Genomic DNA, 7,921 nt, shown 5'->3' with positions numbered 1-7,921 from the left:
CTCACCTACTCCACTGAGGGACTGAAAACAGCCTGAATGTTAACTAGCTGCTTCTTGAAGTGTGTTGGGAAGGAAGCAGTGCTAGCCCTTTGGCTCTTTGCCTTATTGGGACTTAGGCTCTTGGGGGCAAACAGGACAGCTCCCAAATCACGACCACACTCACCAAACTGTTACTAGGTGTCTGACACCATGCTGAACACTTTCCATGTGTTCGCTCATTGGATTCTCCCAAACCTCCGGGAACTAGGCATTGCAAACAGCCCCTTCCGTAGATGAAGAAACCAGCACTCAGGGAGATAAGATCACCCCGCTGGTAAGATCCAGAGGAGAATTTCCTGTCTGATCCCAGAACCTCCTCTCTCAAGCCACTCTATTTCACTACCATGACTTTGATGCAAACTCATCCTGTGACCTTGAGAAGTCTTTTAATCTCTGGGGCTTCAGTTTCTTTTTCTGTAAGAAGGAGGGGGGATGGGCTACAAGGACTCCAAATCCCTCTGGCACAGGGAAAGTGGTGGGGGCAGGTTAGCAGACTTCCTGAGGGAAATATTCTGAGTCATTTCCAATGGTTTCAGGAATTTCTGGAGGTCATGCTTGAGATCTGGGATGGCAAATATGTTCCAGCTTCTTTGTCAAGACGAATCGATTCCTACTGGCTGCATGGAGCATGGTGTTGGGAAGGATTTTGAATATGTATCTATCTGCTCAGTGGGAAAGGATGTCCCCGTTGATCGGGTTGATTGGTGCTGTCTGTCGTTCTGATCAATTGGTGCTGTCTGTCTTGCCTGCAGAAAGGGCTGTTTGGGTGCAAGTGCTGGACCTTTGCTGGACATTTGCTCATTTTGTCCCAAACTTAACAACCTCATTCCCTAAAGTTTATGTTCTTTTTAAAAAAGAACCAAGTTTTTTTTTTTTTTTTTTGGTTGTTGTTTTGTCTTTTTACATTTTGAAAATGGAATGGGATCTTAAAGATTTATCTTTAAAAAAAATGCTGTGAAAAGTCAGTCTTACTTCGGACCTCTTGACATCCAGAAGTCCCCCTAGCCCTGAGGTATTATCATCATACCACATGCAATTTCAAAACCTATTTGCATACTGAAGTGTATATACACGTGTTTCAATCCACACACAGGTGAGTATGTAGCTCATACACGTTTATCGGACACAGCATTTATCATCGTATACACACAACTGCACCTGGCCGTGTTTTATGACAGTGTTTCGTGTCAGTTATATAACTCTACCTTATTGTTTTTCAAGGATGCTTAATAACGACAGTTTGCATAAATTAATTGCATAATTTATCGACTGCTTCCCATGTGCCAGCCACTTTGCATTCAATAACCCAGGGAAGCTGGTGCTTTTCTTTTCATCCCCATTTTATAAAGGAGATCCTGGAGGTGCAGAGAGGTAAATTAACCTTTTCCTGGTCACACAGCTCGTAAGTGGTCAAGCTAAGAGTCGAATCCTGGGGGGTCTCCTGAACCGACCGCACTTAACCACGAAGCTGTATGCCTCTGAGTACACTGAAGCCGCGTAGTTCCTTCTAGTCACCTGTCATTGTTTTGTTTATTTTAAGAAGGCTCCGGCTTGAACTCAAGACCCTGAGATTGAGAGTCGCACGCTCTACGGACTGAGCCAACCAGGTACCCCATCTATCATCATTCTTACACTGTGTTACCCAGTCACTTAATTCACAGAATAATACCACATATGTTAGTGGTCCTCGAAGTGTGGCCCCTGGACCCTGGGGCATCCTTGAGACCTGGTGACGGGGTCCACGAGGTCAAAACCACTTTGACAAGAATCCTAAGCTATGGTTTGCCTTTTTCACTTTCAGTCTGTCATGAATGTGTAGGGTCCAGAGTCTTTCTGTGGCTTCACAACGGGTGGGACCACAATAGAGTGAATGCAGAAGCAGATATGAGAACCCCACTTCCTTCCAGTAGCCCAAACATTGAGTAGATTCTCAAAAATATAAGCCAACACCACTATGTTTGGGAAAATACAATATTTTTCGCTAAAATAAGTTGTCTATGTAAACAGCCAGTGAGTTTATGATTTTACTGAAGTTAATACAGATTGTTATGTCTCTTCTGTTCGAATTTTGAATATGTTACATGTCAATAGACACAGTCCACAGAAACAAATGCTTTTGGGGTCCCCTGCAATTTTTAAGCATATAGAGGGGTCCCGAGACCAAACGTGCTAAGCATTGCTGCTTTTTGTCGTGGAGGCAAAGCACGTCAGATACAGAGATTCACCTCATTTCTTTCCACGGCTGTGTGTGTGTGTGTGTGTCCCTTGAATGGAGGTAACTTATTTTAGCAACAAACTCATTTTTATTATAAGTTTAATACCTAGTCATGAATTTCAAATTTAAGCAGCAGAGAAGGACGGAAAGAAAAAAGTGCCTTTCATCTTCTCATGGATGCCAACCCCAGCCTCATTTCCCGAAGGGAATGATTGCTATCACTTCTGATTATGCCCCTGGGGGGACATTTCTGGGTGTCACCGTTGGGGGGGTGCTGTTGGCCTCTGGTGGGTAGAGGCCAGGGATGCTACGGAATGCCCTGAAGCCCAGGATTATGCCCACTAGAAAGCACGATCGGGTCCAAGATGTGCTCAGCTTGAGGAAATCTGCCCTGGAGGACAGCTATGCATCCTCGTGCTTTCCCTTGCTTTTTTTTTGTTGTTGTTTTTATTGACCCAAATGAGATTTTGTTAAATCTGTCAATAGGCATGAGTCTTAACTCATATGGGGGTTAGGGGTCCCTTCAAGAACAGGAGAAAAGCTATCGACCTCCAGAAAAGAATACCCACATTCACAAAATTTCACAGACAATTTTCAGAGCTCCACAGACACCCCCAAACCCTGCCAGAATTCCTCGGATGTGTGACTTTGAATCATAGTCCCCGGACATCCCATCCGGCGCGAGATCACTACCCACACCCCCTCCCCATCCCCTCTAGACAAGAGGACAAAGTGCCCAGAGCACGAGAGTTAGGTTCTGGGGTCCCTTGGGAGGCAAGGAAAAGCAAGGACTGGAACCCAGGCCACCTGATTCCTCAGCGCTGGAATATTTCCACTTCACCCTAAATGAGGACATTTTAGAAACGCTGATCTTCTCTTCCTGGTACAGCGGGAAAACACGCCACCACCACTCTGTTCCTCTTGAGAAAACACAAAGGCCCCAGCTGTTGTTGACGAGATACACTCAAGCACCTGGGAGAATGCACACTCAGGATATGAGGCGGGAGAGGGGTTGGGCAGGGATGGGAGGCTGTAATTGGCTGCCAGAGGACCCTAGACTATGTATCCCTTGTCTTCCACTCCTTCCTCCGTCCATCTCTCCGTCCATCCGTTCAGCACCTGCGGACCGAGGCTTCCTATTTACCAAAACGGGGCACTGGGGGATAGCGAAGTGAACTAGCCCTGTGCCTGTCTCGAACAGCCCCCACTCTGCTGGGGGGACAGATGGACAGGCCAGTCACAATGCAGGGTAGTCACCCTGCCCTAAGGGGGGCACGACAGGGCATGGGGGAAGGGCAGCTCTATCCTCTGATGCAGCCTTGGGGGGTCAGGGAAGGCTTCCCGGAGGAAGGAGCATTTCCGTGCAGACTTCAGGTGGGAGATGGAAGAAGATTCCAAGAGATGGAAGAGGTGGAAGGGGTTCCAGGCAAGGGGGCCACACTCAGGAACCTCAGGAGTGTGAAGGAGCTGAGCAGAGTGGGGAAACCACCCCAGTCTGTGGAAGGCCACCATGGGAATGGCATAAGACAAGACTGGCGTTCTTGACAAAGGACATGGGTGAAGAGCTTCTATTTTCTCCTGAGGGCAATAGGGAGCCATAGGAGAATTTTGAGCAGAGGAGGGAAAAGTTCCGCTCTGAGTGTTAGAGAGTCTTTAGGGGCCGAGTGAAAATCGGGCTGGAGGGAGACCAGGGGCATTGGCTGGTGGGGCAGTCCAGACTAGAGCAGGACAGAGAGAAGGGGATGGATAGGAAAGGGATCCAGGAGGGAGAGGGGCCCGCACACAGGGACTGACTGGTTGTGGGAGTGAGGGAGAGGGAGATACGGAGAGGGGGCACTAAGGCACCATTGGCTGAGCTGCCCGTGTGACCTTCACGGTGCAATGTGACTTACAGAGTCTATTAGTTACGGGCTGCCACGTAACAAGTGACCACAAATGGCGTGGCTTCAAGCAACATGTGTTTATTACCTCATACCCTCCTTGGCTCAGGAAGCCAGTACAGTGCACGGCGTCCTCTGCTTGGGGTTTCCCACGGCTGCAATCAGGATGCCGGCTGGCCGCATCCTCATCTGGAAGTTCGATAAGGGAGAAGCCCATCCCCAACCTCGCTCAGGAGATAGAGATCACTTCCCTGGGATTGCAGGGCTGACGTTGTTCCCTTGTTCTTGCTAGCAGATGGCATCCTCAGCTCTTCACCACGTGGCCCTCTCTGTAACGGGACAGCAGGAGAATCGCTTGCTCTGAATCTCTGCCACTTCTGGACCCTTTGCAAAGAGATCACCTGATTAGGTAAGGCCCACCCAGGATCACTTCCCCTTGGATTAACTACAAGTCAGTTGATTAGGGACCTTAATTACATGTGCAAAATCCCTTCATCTTGCCATATAATGTAATCTACTCGTGAGAATGACACCTCACCCTATTACAAGCTTGCCCATACCCAAGGGGAGGCAATTCTACAGTGTATGTATGCCGGGGGGTGGGTGGGAATATTGGGGGTCATTTTAGAGTTCTGCTGACCACGTGGGATCAGGGGAAGTAAGGGTGGAGGACCTTCTCGAACCTAGGGGCTTAGCAAACTTATCTCTGATTCTACAGCCTCTAGACCTCTAGATCAAACCCATGGGAGACCTTGGGTAATGGGACATGAATTCATGAGCAAATATAGGAATGAGATCTGAAAGCGGCCTAACCTGTACCTTCTGTGACACCCCTTCTGAAGGGTCCTTCCATGAACTGAAGGGTTGATCCGTGGGTCTAACATTTCTATCTTACAAAACAAAGTCCAGAGATGTACCTCGTTTCTCAAAAGGATAAGCATAGGATCCAGAAATGCGACTTCTAGGTATATGCCCAAGAGATGTGAAAGCTATGTCTGGGGCGCCTGGCTGGCCCAGTTGGTAGAACACACGACTCTTGATCTCAGGGTTGTGAGTTTGAGCCCCACATTGGGTGTAGAGATTACTTTTAGAAAATAAAATCTTTGGGAGCGACTGAGTGGCTCAGTCAGTTAGGCGTCTGCTTTAGGCTCAGGTCATGGGCCCAGGGTCCTGGGATGGAGCCCCGCCTTGGACTCCCTGCTCAGCGGGAGGGAATCTGCTTCTCCCTCTCCCTCTGCCCCCCACACCCCCGTGCTTTCTCTCTCAAATAAATAAATACAATCTTAAAAAATAGTAATAAAAATAAATCCTTTAAAAAAATAAAATCTTTTAAAAACCCCCAAACATAGGCCCATGCAAAAACTCGAACATAGCTGTTCACAGCAGCATTACGTACGATAGCCAAAATGGGGAAATGACCCGAATACCCAATGGATAAGTAGGAGGTAACATAGCCATACAATGGGATGACATTCGTCCGTACAAGGAAAGGAAGTACTGATACATATTACAACATAGATGACCCTTGAAAACGTTGTGCTCAGTAAAAGGAGCTAGACACAAATAAACATACAGTATGAGTCCATTTCTATGGAATGGCAGGAATAGGCAAATCCACACAGATGGAAAGTCGGTTAGTGATTGCTTGGGGCTAGGACGGGCTGTGGGGGGCGGTGGGGGACGGCGACTGGCTAAGGGGTGTGTGGTCCCTCCTCAGACTAAGGAGCATGCTCTGAAATGGACCTAAACTCGATAGTTGCCCTATTCTGTGATTATAGCTAAAAGCCACTGAGTGGTACACTTTCCATGGGTGAGGTACGGTATGCGGATTCTATCTCAACAAAGCTGCTGAAAAGAAACCAGATATATGCCCTCTGAAACAAGCAGTCACAACGTAAAGTCTATCACTTACTGCCACAAAATTAACCAATAGAACTAAGAATATTTGTAGGGGGAGGAAGGGAGGGAAAAGAGTGAGGTCGACAGGAGTTAAACCGTTATCTGTCAGAGGAAAAGAATCTGTAATGTATAAGGCTGACGCATCCAGGAGGTAATTATCATTTAGGGATGGAAAGGCAAGTAAGAGAAGAAACAGCTAACAACGTTAAGGGGCTTTTCCAAAAAGGAGCAGGATTTGAGGTGGGACAGACTGAATTCTTTTTTATCATAACCCCTTGCCCCTGGCATGCGGTGGGTGAGGGCAGGGTGCTGGACATCCCACAGCGCGCAGCGTGGTCCCCACCACCGAGAATTACCCCGCAAGCGTCACTAGCTCCGAGGTTTAGAGACCCTGGCTTGCTTTATTGGCCTTGTGGTTGTTTTCACCCTTTGGAAGTTTCTGGTTTTGTTGTTTATTTTTAGCAGAGAAAACAGCACGGGCTCTAGGACCTGAAGCCTCGGCCCTGATTGCAACCACTTCCTACCTTGGGGATGTGCTTCCCTCTCTCAGTCTCAGTCTCCACATCTTTAAAATGGGGGCTAATAACAGAAGCTGGAAGACTGAGTCAATGCCCGCAGATGACTCCGAGTCTGTAATATTCGGCGCTCGACTGATACCGGTTACCATTACTGTTTGCAGCTGCGTCCCTCTCCCTGGCAAAAGAGCAGAGGCGGAACAAATAGTTCTCGAATGAATGAATTCCAGGCCCCGTCCCCTGAGGCTGGCGTTTCTTTGCTTCCAAACAAGGGGTGTCAGAATGCTTCTCTAAACTCCTTTCCCCGTGGGCCACGGTGAGAATTAAATAAACTGACCTTTAGAAACTCCAGTGGAAAGGAGAGATGCCGGGTACAGAAGGGTATGGCTCCTGCAGGGGGCGGGGATTGGATGTGTGGGGAATACAGGTTTTCTCTGTCTCTGCCAGTCCCCCAAGGGAGGAGCTGGCCCCAAAATGGCATGTTAAGTGGCTCTAAAGTTCACCTACTGCTGTCCGCCCGCCCCTGTCAAGCCCCACAAAGAGGCTGCTTCGTCTCCAACTCTGCCTTTTATTCCCTGAGCGATCTGGGTACATGGCGATACATCTCTGAGCCTCAGTTTGCTCATCTGTAATATGGGAACATCAGTGCCCACGTCGTCGCAAGGATTCTGTTAAGAATTCCACAAGACATCGAAGCATGCAAACTACCTAGCCCAAGTCTGTGGTCATGGCTAGCTTTCAGTTTTGGTTAGCATTTGCAGGAGGACGCAGGCTTGAAGTGACTGCCTATCTAGAGCAGCGAGTAAAGACCTTTTCTCCGTTCATTAGAGGCAGCTTTTGTTCCCATTACAACTGAGTCTAAAAAGGAGGGAATGTTTTGCCCAAGGTCACACGCTGGCTACAGGCATCTCTAAGATTTGAATTCAAAACCAAACTTTCTGACTCTCATCTCAGACTTTCTGCCTCGAGTTTTCCCACCCCCTGCCCACTGGCTAGTTCTGGAACTCCACAATCATTGTTCTGAAAACTTGCAGAGCTGTCCCGCCCTGCCTCAGGCAGATTTCTTGAAGACTTATTTCCACCAAGTTTCTCACCTCTTATTTGCCCCCTCGCTCCCATTCCCATCTTGGGGGACTCTAACTCCTGGAGTAAGGGGCGGCGGGTAGGGTGGGGGGGAGGTGAAATGTCAGTGAAACTAAGGGCTTGCTACCCTCTTAACTTGAATAGAAGAGAATTTCATTCTCAGGGGCTCTTTGCCCTTAGCAGTTGTGGGGGGTGGGAAGGCCCAGGGAGGTGGAGCTGTCCCTTGGATTTGGGGAAAGGGGACAGCTCCTGGGGTCCTTTTGGAAAGGCCCTCCCCTCATTTCCGGCGC

Source organism: Ursus maritimus, unplaced genomic scaffold (genome assembly GCF_017311325.1).
Source record: "Ursus maritimus isolate PB19 unplaced genomic scaffold, ASM1731132v1 scaffold_19, whole genome shotgun sequence".
NCBI classification, from domain to species: Eukaryota; Metazoa; Chordata; class Mammalia; order Carnivora; family Ursidae; genus Ursus; species Ursus maritimus.
The sequence above is the reverse complement of the archived record's forward strand: the minus strand, read 5'-3'. Positions refer to the sequence as shown.